We start from the raw sequence: 12,585 nt of genomic DNA, 5'->3' as shown, positions 1-12,585 counted from the left end.
AGGAGCCTATATAAGAAAAAGACCCCAAAATTGGGACTGTCCCTATAAAATAGGGATATCTGCTCACCCCACCCCAAGTCCTGATTTGTCACTCATCTGGCTAACCCCAGCCAAGCCCTGTGTGACATTCCAATTCTGGCTGCCTGCCCAGGAAGTGAGTTACTTTCACTTTCATTCCTCAGCAGCCAGCCTCTCCTCCCCCCCAGCACTTCACCCAACCCAGCCCTGACGGAGGGGAGGGAGGAGAGAGAGGGGTGCTCCTGGGGAGGAGGGAGAAAGGAGGGGGTGCTCCGTAGGGCGGGGGGGAGAAGAATGGATGTTATGGGAGACAACAAAGGATACTGGTTCCAGAGCCACAGAGCCTGCCTCACCTCACCTGACCTCAGCTGGGGGGAAAGAGTCACACTCACAGGTGAGCTCCTTTCCCAACCCTACCCCCACCCCTTCCCAGAGACCCCAGCAGCCAATCCCCTCCCTCAGACTGTGCTGCATTGGGCTCTCTCTAGGACCCAGCAGCCCTGCTTCTACACTGTCTGGGCTGCCTGCAGAGTGGTGCCCCCAGGCAGCGTGGGGCCCTACCCGGCTGCCTATTCTGCCTATGCCTGAGGACGGTCCTGAGTCTGTGATGCAGCTGAGCTTGCCAGGGAGAGCGAGAGAGAGAATGGCCTCAGGAGCTGCAGGTGGATTACCTGGCGAGGCTGGTGGTTGCCGTAATGATGCGTTGCTGATGTCCCTGCAGGGCACAGGAGGGATGAATTAAACATTTCCCTCTGACAGTGAAAATGAATGTCTCCCATCTCCTGTACTGAGCAGCACACTATGAGACTGCAGCCCCAGGGCGAGGAACTCCCCTGTTGCCTTCCCCCACAGCAGACACTGCAGATGGCAGAGGGATACTACAAACAGGGGAGCTGTAGTTCAGGAAGGGAACAGACTGTACTCAGGCACCTTTTGGAACTACAACTTATTGCTCCACCTTTCCACTGGAAAAATGAGACCAGAGGCCAAATTCACAGCTTGTGTAAATCGCCATAGCCCCAGTGACTCAGTGGAGCTCTGTGGATTTACATCAGCTGAGGCCCCAGCCCTATATCTGCAGAAAGTAATAAAAGCTCCCGAGGGAAGCTCGGCCTTGGTCTATAAGTAGCATCCCAGGGTGCTACTGGAAAACAATGCATTAACAATAGCCATAGTTAATAAGAATACATGCAAAATACTACGCAAGTACCAAATCAATGCCAACAACAGTGCATGCATGCAAAATTACAATGTTAATAAGACACCTGTTAATGAGAGCCACATTGTATTCTTCACAGTTAGCCATACTGGCTTGGCTATTAAGTCTTCAGAAATAATTGCACGCATTCTGGTCCAGATCCTGAGCTGTCAAATCAGTACAGCTCCATTGATCTCCATGACCTTTCACTGACCTCCATCCTTTGAGCTATGTGAAGATTCCTGTAGCTCCGTGTCATGAGAAGATCTGGCCCTCTGAATGTATTTATGAAACGGATGCAGAAAGAGTTAGATATATTCTTTGCATGGTGTTTGTCACTGAGGGGATAAACAGGTTGTGACGTCCAAAATATGTACACACAAGCTAAACCGGGTTCAGCATGCCATGGTCTCTACTCCCGGAGCTAGTCCAAACTCCAGATTTCCATTCTGTGGGAAATTACGACACTTTGAAATGTCCTTTAAACTCAAATTGGAATGAAAAGTGGAAGTTTCCTGCAAAATGAAAATTCAAAAAATTTCATTTTGGAAATATTGAAACAGCCTTATCAAAACATTTCTGTTTCATAAGGGTGAAGTCCTTCATATTAACTCTATCATTTCAATTCTTCTATTATAAATTGCTTATTGTAGTATAAAAGTCAAACTGATAATGTTAAAAATGAAGCTCTTTGACCTTATTGAAATGAAATACTTTGATCATTTTTTTCATGATAAATGTCAACCAAATCAGTATAATCCCAGGAAACATTTCAATTGTATTGAATCAACTTTTTCCAGTAAGAAAACTGTTGTCTCAAAACCTTTTTGACAAGCTCTATCCACTTCCTGGAAACTTGCACTGTTATTCACACCTGGGTAAAGTGATAGGTTTAAAATGCTACTAAATCAGAATGGTAGCATTTTACACCTATTCTGCCCAGGTATAAATGACAACACCAGGTGCAGAGCAATAGAGAATCAGACCTCAGGCAAGGTAATATTTCTCTATTGGCCAGAAGAGCCCAGGAACAGTGACAGGCTATAAATTGTTGCAATCTGCACAAGTCTGAGCAGTGCCTGTTTAATTAGTCTTGCAGTCTGTGGACAGCTGGGAGAAGATATTGCTGGGAGGAGAAAATGGAAGTGTGATAGACTGTTTTGATCACTCCTGGGCAGCCTTGATTTAATAAAAGTTCAGCATTTTTGTTGAGTGCAAGCGTAGGCAATGGGATTGTATCATACACAACAGTAGGAAACACCTTGTTGCATTAATTCTTTCACTGACTTTTCAGCCTTGGCTATGATCTTGTGAGACCTTAATAGCTAAAGCCAGATTTGGGTTCAGCCCACATTTGGTTGGGAGACCTCCAAGGATCATTTGTTTGTCATGTAGACAGGACTTGCAGAATTGCAGCTCATAAGAAGCAGAGGGGCGTGAATTCATTTTGTCACAGATGAAGCTTGCGATATCATGGAAGTTGAAATCTGCTCCCTGCAGGGCTCTGCTCTTTTATTCTTTATCTGTGTCTTTCATTATCATTCTGTTTTCCAAAGTGATTCCATAGTCCAGTTTTCAGAATCAATGCTCAGCTGTAATTGTCTCCTACTTTTTCTTTTTCCTTACACCGATAAACATCGCCAGTATGTTTTAGCCTTGAATTAGTTCAGTTTCCTTTTCATCTGTTGTTAATTCAAAGACTGAGTTACAATAGTCACTTTCATTCTCATCTTTCATCACCTGTCTCTTCCAGTCTCTCTCTGTCTCAGTCTTTGCCGTATCTCCAAACTGCAGGGAAAATAAAGCCAGCCTCCATATCGAGGTAAAAAATATTTTTGGCTGACCTACATATTTCTGCATTATCTCACAATATCTGTTTCAATGGTGACCTCAATGAGCACACACACAAATCCAGCAACCTCACTCTTTTCCACATTTCATTCCGAGGAATCGGGTGTATTTTAATACTCACAAAAGCAGGAGCTGGATGATGATATCAGTCCAAGCCAGTGTCAAAGTTAGACTCAGGACTCACAGTTTGTCAGACCACTCTGTTTTATTAGCACAGCGCTCTGCTAATAACACCCAGATAATGCGAGCACCATGCAAGACACAAACTATCTTATTTATACAAATAAAAGGGCGAGCACTTAACAAGATAACAAAGGAAGCAGAATCTGATAAGTTTACCTGGGCTAGGCATGCATATCTTATTTCGTTACTAACGATTACCGATCTTCTGTTAATGTTTCGCCATTAGCACCTTTGTTTATGCCTGTTTCTTTTCCTGGCACCTGTATTTCAACATTTCTTATTTCTGCTTAAAGGTACATCTGCATTTCTTTAATCCATTCTTATTTTTACAATATAATTCATTCTACTTTCACAGCAGGTACTAGCCTAGTACTGGGGGAGCACACACACAACCCCCGCTAGTCTGGTACCTGCAGTTAGCTGAATAGGAAGGAATGGCTTTGTGGGTTAAGGCACAAGACTGGGCTCACGAGCTAGAGGGGCAACTCTCAGTTCTGCCACAGACTCCCTGCATGACCTTGCTTACGTTATTTAATCTCTTTGTGCCTTGGTTCCCCCTCTTGTCTTTTAGATTGTAAGCTCTGTGGGGCAGGGACTGCCGCACTGCCCCTTACCATGCGTCTCTACAGCACTTAGCACAACAGGACCTCTGCTGGGACACAAATAATGAAAATAATTAGGAACTGCGGGCTATAATGCTTTGTGCCCTGATTGATATTCGACACATCTCCATCAGTTCATTCGGGATTGAACCAAGCTGATGGATTTGCTTCTGTTATCAAGATCAGAAGGTAGAAAAGCAAATGCTTTAAGTTACAATGGCCCTCGACCTCCATTCCCAATGCTAGTTTCATTTCAGAGGAGTTGGTCACAGAGGATGCCTACAGACGTGCCTGGAACACACAGTTCAGGGTCCAGGTTCCCCAGTGTGCTCCAGCAATGATACAAAGCAGCCAGGCACTCACTTTAGCTACTTAAGCTAGGTTTTGGTTGTCTTGAGTCAGAGCTTATTTCACTGTCTGCTATTTGCAGTGTTTCAAGGTATGCTCATGTGCCTGTGGCAACCCCCTGAAATCAATGGGGAGTTCTGCTTTTAAAAAGTGATGGCAACAACTCAGCATAAGGTTATTAGGATTTTAGCCCCGGTCTGGTCAAATGCACTTGGCTTCAGCAGATGAAATATGTATTCAATAAGGGCCTTGGCCCTGCCAGGTGCTGAGCACTCTGCCCTGGATGGGACAAAGTACTGAACTATGTGCATAACTGTAAGCACTGGCATAGTCCCGTTGAAGTCAAAGGCACTAGGCCGCTTTACACCAGCTGAGGCTCTGTCACTGGGTTTCTAGCCTGTCAAAATGTAACCCAGTCCTTTTGGGCCAATATTGCTCTTGCTGACACTTGCTGAAATCAGGGGAGTGACAATAATGTCAGAGTGATGTAAGGGAGAGGAGAACCAGGTGGTAGGTTTGTAAGTCTGTCTGTTATTAGTCCAGAAAGTTATGGTTCATTCACAGTCCCACTCAACTCCAAAACAGCCCTTTCTGTTATCTTGCTTGGATTCCCTGCTGCTAGCAACCTCGGCCAGAAGGGCAGAGAGTGCAGGGTTGTATCTAATGGCATTTGAATGGAAAAGGAGTAACGCAGGGTGGTAACATCATACACTGTCAGAGGAAGCTTAGGCAAAGAGTTGCGGGGAAGTGGGAATGGGGGAGAGAAAGGACAGACGGTGGAGAGAGCTGCATAGCATAGGGGCTCAGATCCTGCCCTCACTCACATCCCTGATGACAAGGGAGCTATGTCAGTTTACATCAGCTGAGAATCTGGCTCTGGCACTACAGCAGGGTAAAGCTAGTGCCAGAGACAGGAAAATCAGGCCTAGAGTTTTAGTGTACTCTCTTGATCTACAGAGGCTGCGAGTCTGTTCCAACCCACTTTCACAAAGCCTCGCTCAAGCTATAGCGACTCCTGTATTCAGCTTTGGAGGTTCCTGGGTCAGTCCTTGATGGCAGCCATCCCATTAGTAGAGATTAGCTACCAGCTATCTAAGGCTACAAGCAGCTGACTTTGGTTCAGAAGCCAATATCTGACCATTTATCAATGTAATTCCATTTTTTCCATGAAACGTGAATCTATTTTTTTACAGATAACTTTTAAAATGTACATAAATAAACAAACCCCTATCAAAATAATGAATATTTTACAAAATTTGGGGGCATATTTATCATGCCAAAGGTCAGTTCTGCAGCCCTACTCACTCAACAAGTTCCCTCCTCTTCAAGAACTACAGTATATGAAGCCTCTGGAGCAGTGGTTCCCAAACTTTGACAACCCGCGAATCCCTTTCACTAAAATGTCAAGTCTCAGGAACCCCCTCCTAAAAATGAATATTTCCAGGGCTTTTCTCTCTTACCTCAACACAAATTATAAAAGCAGTGATCTTGGAAATATAACTTTTGTTTTTATGACATGCTTATTACACACTATTTATTAATTAATATTTATCATTATAGTATTTTTATTGCATTATAAAAATGGCAACTCTTCCAAGAGCTTATATCACTTTTGATTAAGCCTGCTATAAGACAAGGCTCCTATCAGAGGCGCCAGTAGAAAAAAAGGGTGTGAGGGCAAAGGCTATGCCTGGGGGTCACCACTGGAGAAGTGGGGGGGGGGCATGGGGTCTGTGGAAAAAAAGGGGAGGGACCCACTTGAGCATACGCGAGGGTGGCACATGACCCTCGTCATTTCCCCATACTAGTGCCTCTGACTCCTATAAAAGCAGCAAAGAGTCCTGTGACATCTTATAGACTAACAGATGTTTTGGAGTATGAGCTTTCGTGGGTGAATATCCACTTCTTCGGATGCAGTCCAGGCAAACAACGCCCATTACAACAAAGCTTAAACTTGATCTTCATAATAACTTAAAATCAACTCTAGCTGCCTATTTAATTTTAAAAACAGCAAAAAATATCCACCTCCCTTTCCATTTCTTATAAGGAGTCTTAAAGATTGAATCTCCTCAGTGTGATAGATATGCTTGCTTTGATCTGCTTAGCTCTTGGAAGTCCCCAAGGCTCTGGGCTGCTGGCCCCGTGCTGCCTGGGGTCCCTATGGAGAGTTCTGTCAGCCATTAGGGAATTTTTTCACAAGACCTCCCTGTAACATTTGCAGGAGCGGCTCCAGACACCAGCGTACCGAGTGTGTGCCAGGGGTGGCAAGCTGCAGGGGTTGGCCTGCTGGTCGCTATGAGGGTTGCAGTCAGGCTGTCTTTGGCGGCATTTCTGAGGGAGGTCCGCTGGTCCCGCAGTTTTGGCGGCAATTCAGCGGCGGGTACGCTGAAGGCGTGGGACCAGCAGACCTCTTGCAGGCGCACTGTCGAAAGCCACCTGACTGCCGTGCTTGGGGCGGCAAAATACATAAAGCCGCCCCTGAACATTTGGTGAACCCCCAGGGGTTCACGAACCCCAGTTTGGGAACCACTGCTCTAGAGGCGATAGCGGCATGGCCTAAAATGCCAGTACTAGACTAAGTTCTGCTCTACACCATCTTCATATCATATGCAAGCAGCACCGCCCAGCTCTCTCAAGGCATGCGGACCATCAACATCAGGATGAAACATTAAAGTGATGTGGATATGGGAGCACTTGAATGACTCTCCACCTGTCTCCTAAATACCTCAGGTATTTGTATGGCCCTTATTACTATACAATCCAAGCACCTCACTGTCTTTAATGAATTTAATCCTTACAACATCCCCTGTCAAATTCAGGCTTAGCCATAGTGAATCAGCATTTGTGACCTTCAAGCTTGAAAATTGTCATTCTCTGTACTAAGGTCTGAAACAGATGCTCTTAAAAAAGTCACAGCTGGTTCAGAAGAACGCAGCAGCCTGTCTGCACAGTAACACACACTGCTAAGAACATGTCACCGCAGTGCTCTGCAGTCTTCACTGGCTCTGGGTCAAACTCTAGATTACATTTGATCTTCAAGCTAACTAAGGGACCACTTCATCTTGACTGATCATTACCTCCTACAACTGCTATATTTCACTGGAACAGGGACTCTGCCAACCTGAGGAGCATACTGCAGGAAACAGACTATTCTAGGTGACTGGCCCATCAGTCTGTGACTTCCTGCAAGAGGAGGTCTGGATGACAATGGAACCCACCAACCTCACAGAAACACACATAGAGAAACAGAGTTTCACAGACTGAATGAGAAAATGTAGAGAGAGAGAGATCTTTGTGTTCATACTTTATACATTTGTGAAATGGTAACGGGCAAGTCATAAGAAGATTAGATAGATTCTGTGGAACTAATCATGTACGTGAGTTTAGAACATAAGAACGGTCATACTAGGTCAGACCAAAGGTCCATCTAGCCTAGTATCCTGTCTTCCAACAGTGGCCAATGTTGGGTGCCCCAGAGGGAATGAACTGAACAGGTAATCATCAAGTGATCAATCCCCTGTTGCCCATTCCCAGCTTCTGGCAAACAGAGGCTAAGGACACCACCCCTGACCATCCTGGCTAATAGCCATTGATGGACCCATTCTCCATGAACTTATCTAGTTCTTTTTTGAACCCTAAGTTTTGGCCTTCACAATATCCTCTGGCAAGGAGTTCCACAGATTGACTGCATTGTGTGAAAAAATACAGTTTGTAGGTCCCAGCCCAGGCCTTAAATTTTATTAGCTCAAACTCATCCCTGCTACAACTTAATCAGGATGAATTTGACTCCCTGTGTTATGTTTCATCACACTGAGTCCCCAGTTCAGTCAGGTATTTAAGCAAGCACCTGGTTTTAAGCATGTGAATAGTCCCATTGAAGTCAAAGGGCTTGTATGCATTGCTCAAAGGGACTTAAATTGTCAAGTCATATCGGAAATTTAAAAAAATCTGCCAATGAGAACACTGCACAGAGGCCCAGGGAGCATCTGTCAGCATGTGAATCCATGGTGCTGCATAAATTTTACCTCCAAATTTCACACACAAGGCAGCAGCTGTCAGTGACTTTAAAAAAGAAAAGAAATCTGCAAAAATACCCAGTGACACAAGTGATTAATATTTATAATTCTAGTTCCAAAATAACCTCTGTGTTGCTGAGAGATGGTTGAGAACTCTAAGATGTACGTCTAACATGCTTTATTATACGCACTAATAATAGCATTTAAGCCTCAGATGAGGCGCTGTACAGATCACAAATTCAAGTGCTAACAGAAGAAAAAGGGGCCTTTTTAAAACCCAGAGCCTGGTTCTGCCCTGAATTACACCTGTTTTATACTGGTGGAGCTCTATCGATTTCAGCAGAGCTACACCACTTAAAACTTGGAGTAAGACAGTGAAGAATCTAGTTCCCAATCTCCGATGCAAATGAGAAGCAGTGCTGAGATTATTACTCACTCTCACGTGACCGAAGCTGCCTAAAATAGTAAGTGAGTTCAATGGGTTCATTGCTGCTGTATCAAAACTGTGGGCAAGGAAGGCAAACTTTTCAGAGGTGAATGACTCCTCACGTTCTCTGAAAATGAACAGCTGAGCAAAATTGCAATACAGCATCTGATGTTCATTTCCAGAACCACGGCATGAGGTGAGCAGAACCTGACCATTTTCCCTTTTTCACAGTGAGCCATCCCACTGTCAGCACGGGGTGCTGAACCACTGTTTGGCCCTTGTCTACACCAGTGGTCAAACCATATTTAGCCATGGTCAAGGAACAGCAGTGTAGGAAGAGAGAAGCTGTGTCACGTCTGGTGTAACTCCATTGACTTACGCAGAGGGAAGAATGGTATGCTGGGTGCTAGTTGAGAGAGGGCTGAGGAGTCAGAGTATAGTCCAGCCTCCATGTCCATTCAGATTCTTACTGATGCTGGCAAAAAGGGGGCCAATTAGTACCACTCTGTTGTGGTATTTTCTGTGATAAGGACACCTGTGTGCTGCAAAAGGCACTGAGACCACTAACTCATTCACACAGGCAGTCAAAGAGCATTCAGCTGTGCAGTGGGGGAGGGGGGCATCAGGTACACCTAGGGTGACCAGATGTCCCGACTTTATAGGGACAGTCCCAATATTTGGCGCTTTTTGTTATATAGGTGCCTATTACCCCCCACCCCATCCCGATTTTTCACACTGGCTATCTGATCACCCTAGGTACACCTTACACTAGAGCTGGGCCACAAGAAGTCAATTCCATGCAGGGGGCCTGCCCTCCCCAGGAGAACCTGTGTAACCTGCCCAGTAGGTAAAGAAAGCTTCCACCTGGTCACTAGTTGGGGAGGAAAGGAGAGGCTGAAGAGCTGGCTGTGACTTCTTCTCCTAAGGACCATGCTGTGCTTGAAGAAGCTGACAGGCAGGTGAGTTTTATTCTTTGTTGTAACGACTGAGAGGAACTTGCTGTTTGGTTTGCTGCATTGACCCGGTGCTGAAGGAACTTTGGGCCTTTTCCATTAAAAAACAGGCCAGAGCCTCTAAAAGATGGAGTCTGACTCTTCTTTGGGCTCTCTCCTTTACTGTGGAGCCTGCTGCTACGGCCTCAGGCTAGCCCTGCATAATGACATAGTGACCAGAGATCACTACTGATGTGGGTTTGACTAGAACTAGTCAAGGACTAATTAGAGGAGAAAAACTTCCTATTCTTATTGTCTCTTTCCACCCTGCCTTTGTCTCCTCCCGTCTGTCTGCTGTTTCTCTTCTTCCATGTGTCAGTCTCCCTGGTATATTTTCTATTTGGTTGGACCCTGCTTTCTTGGCAGGCAGGTGCAAGGTTGGGCCCCAGTGGTGCAAACACTTTTAAGTACTCGCTGAACTTCATGCACTGTCCATGCTCTTACTGTCTAAAGTGGAATCATATGCCTGTTTGAGTTAAGCATGTGCATAAATGTTTGCATGACTGGTTTCCTATGAAAGCCCATCAGCTGTCTGTTCTTGGAGGGAAATTGAACAAAAAGTGGGGTTTAGACCAGTCCCTATGTGACACTCTGTGCCCCAAAGAGACACTCTGCACCCATATTCACCACTGGTGATATAATTATATGTTTTGTACAAAGTACGCCTTGTGAGGTATCTTTTTAAAAGTCTTAATCTGTTGAACGTTAATATCCTGTTAAGTTGTATGTGCTATCATTGTATTAGAAGTTACGAAATTTTGCTATGTAGGTGCCACTGAAACATGTTGTGAGGTTGGGAACACCCACAAGCAGCCTTTCAGATACAACAATAAAAAGTTCAAACAACGTTGATGCCCCATTATGAAAAATACTGATGCTCACATGGATTACTCCAGGAACTGTGAACAATGGAAACCTCTCCGAAGACACATGGATCTGACGAAGTGGGTATTCACCCACAAAAGCTCCTGCTCCTATACATCTGTTAGTCTATAAAGTGCCACAGCACTCTTTGCTGCTTTTTCCTAAGATAGGACTACAGAATGGGAACTGTTTAACTCAGGTAACAGCAAAAGATCTTTCTAGCAAGTTAGAAGAAGATGTAAAAGGGAGAAGTGACATCATGAATGGGCCTCACTCCCCACACAAGAGAACACCTGGAAACATCTGAGGAACAAAGACTGAACTGGGGGAAGTGCTGGTACCAGGCAGGAAAGAAGGAAGCCTGCCTGCGTATGAAATCTTGGTGGACTGTTTATACTATCTAACAGGGTGAGACTCTGCTTACTTCAAATCCTCTCTAGTATATTAGGCTTAGATTGGGTTTTTGTTCATTTGCTAGGTAATCTACTTTGATCTGTTTGCTATCACTATATTTCTGTAGTTAATAAATCTATTTTATATTTTACCTAAAACAGCATGGGTTGAGTGAAGTGCTTGGGGAAAACGCTCAGCTCAGGAACAAGAGTTGGTGCGTGTCCAATTTCCTTTGTAGATGTTTGATTATTTAAACAATAAAAAAATTCTGCTTAAAAAAATCCAAAACTTTTGAACCACCTCCTCTTGTGACCAAACACCTGAGCCCATCCAGTCAGAGATTATTCCAGGTTTCTGATACTCTGCTGGCTTCCTTGACTCATATCTGTCTCCATAACTTTGGGTTCATTTAGGTTAGAACATAAGAACAGCCATACTGGGTCAAACCAAAGGGTCATCCAGCCCGGTATCCTGACTACAGACAATGGCCAATGCCAAATGCCCCAAAGGGAGTAAACCTAACAGGTAATGATCAAATGATCTCTCTCCTGCCATCCATCTCCACCCTCTGACAAACACAGGCTAGGGACACCATTCCTTACTCATCCTGGCTAATAGCCATTAATGCACTTAACCTCCATGCATTTATCTGTTTCCTAGAGACTGGCTCCATGGGGTACTTCACAAACTGGAGACGGTTACTGTGAGTTTGTCTTTAGTATAGCTTATGTACATACTCCAAGAACTGAGCATTTGAGCATGTTCCAGAATCTGGGATGAGCCTATGTTGTGAAAACTGAAATGCTCAAAATAGCACATGCATGTGAATGGACACAGGGTCTAAAATTAAATTAACCCAGGGGTTCTCAAACCGGGGGTCAGGACCCCTCAGGGGCATAGGCGGCAGGTTTGTACAATTTTTGGTGGTGCCCAAAATGGTGATGCCACCTCCCCACTCCCGCCCTGTAAGCCGATATATATATTTTATTAAATAGTGTAAACATGGACTGGAAGCTGAAAGAATTTAAGTTTCTCTTTATTGCACAATATCACTATCAGAAAAATCCATTGTTGATTATTAGTGGTCCTACAAATCAAGAATTTGTTGCTGTGATAAAAGGAATCTATAACGCGTCAGCACCACAAGATTACAAGTGTCAATTAAAAGTGGAAAGTCTGAAGTAGCACTTGCCTGCTTCAATATACAGTATTATATTTTGTGGGAATGTTCTTAATGTTTTCTCTGAATACTGTGTGGGTGCCTCAGCTTCCTCTGCAAGGTGCCAACGGAAGGTGTTTGGGACAAAGAGATCAGGTGGCCTCCTTGTCCAGAAGAGACACAAAGGCCAGAGGAGGGAGTGTCAGTTTGGAGCTGGCTGGAGAAATGGGGAGTTGCCCAGAACTTAGGTCTGGGCTCCCCACCCCCCAAGATGGACCTGACTGAGGGGTCCTGTTTTCTGTACGTACAAGCTCTGTTCTAGACTGTGATTCTGTCATCCAATAAACCTTCTGTTTTACCAGCTTGCTGAGAGTCACATCTGACTGCATAGTTGGGGTGCAGGGACCTCTGGCTGCCCCAGGACCCCGGCTGGGCGGACTCACTGCGGAAAGTGCACAGTGTGGAAGGGCATGCTGAATGCTCTGAGGTCAGACCCAGGAAGGTGTAAGTGTCTTGCCCTGGAGACAGTATGCT

General features: G+C 44.8%; 1 long non-coding RNA gene across 1 annotated transcript; it reads left to right on the top strand.

Moving 5' to 3' along the window:
• Positions 1 to 372: 372 nt before the first annotated feature.
• LOC115653845 lies at positions 373 to 10,982 on the top strand. Its single transcript, XR_004001019.1, has 3 exons — positions 373 to 412; positions 9,400 to 9,602; positions 10,405 to 10,982. It is a non-coding gene; the product is annotated as an uncharacterized LOC115653845 (long non-coding RNA).
• The last annotated feature ends 1,603 nt before the right edge of the window (positions 10,983 to 12,585 follow it).

Source organism: Gopherus evgoodei, chromosome 6, assembly GCF_007399415.2.
Source record: "Gopherus evgoodei ecotype Sinaloan lineage chromosome 6, rGopEvg1_v1.p, whole genome shotgun sequence".
Classification (NCBI taxonomy): domain Eukaryota; kingdom Metazoa; phylum Chordata; order Testudines; family Testudinidae; genus Gopherus; species Gopherus evgoodei.
The sequence above is the reverse complement of the archived record's forward strand: the minus strand, read 5'-3'. Positions and strand labels throughout refer to the sequence as shown.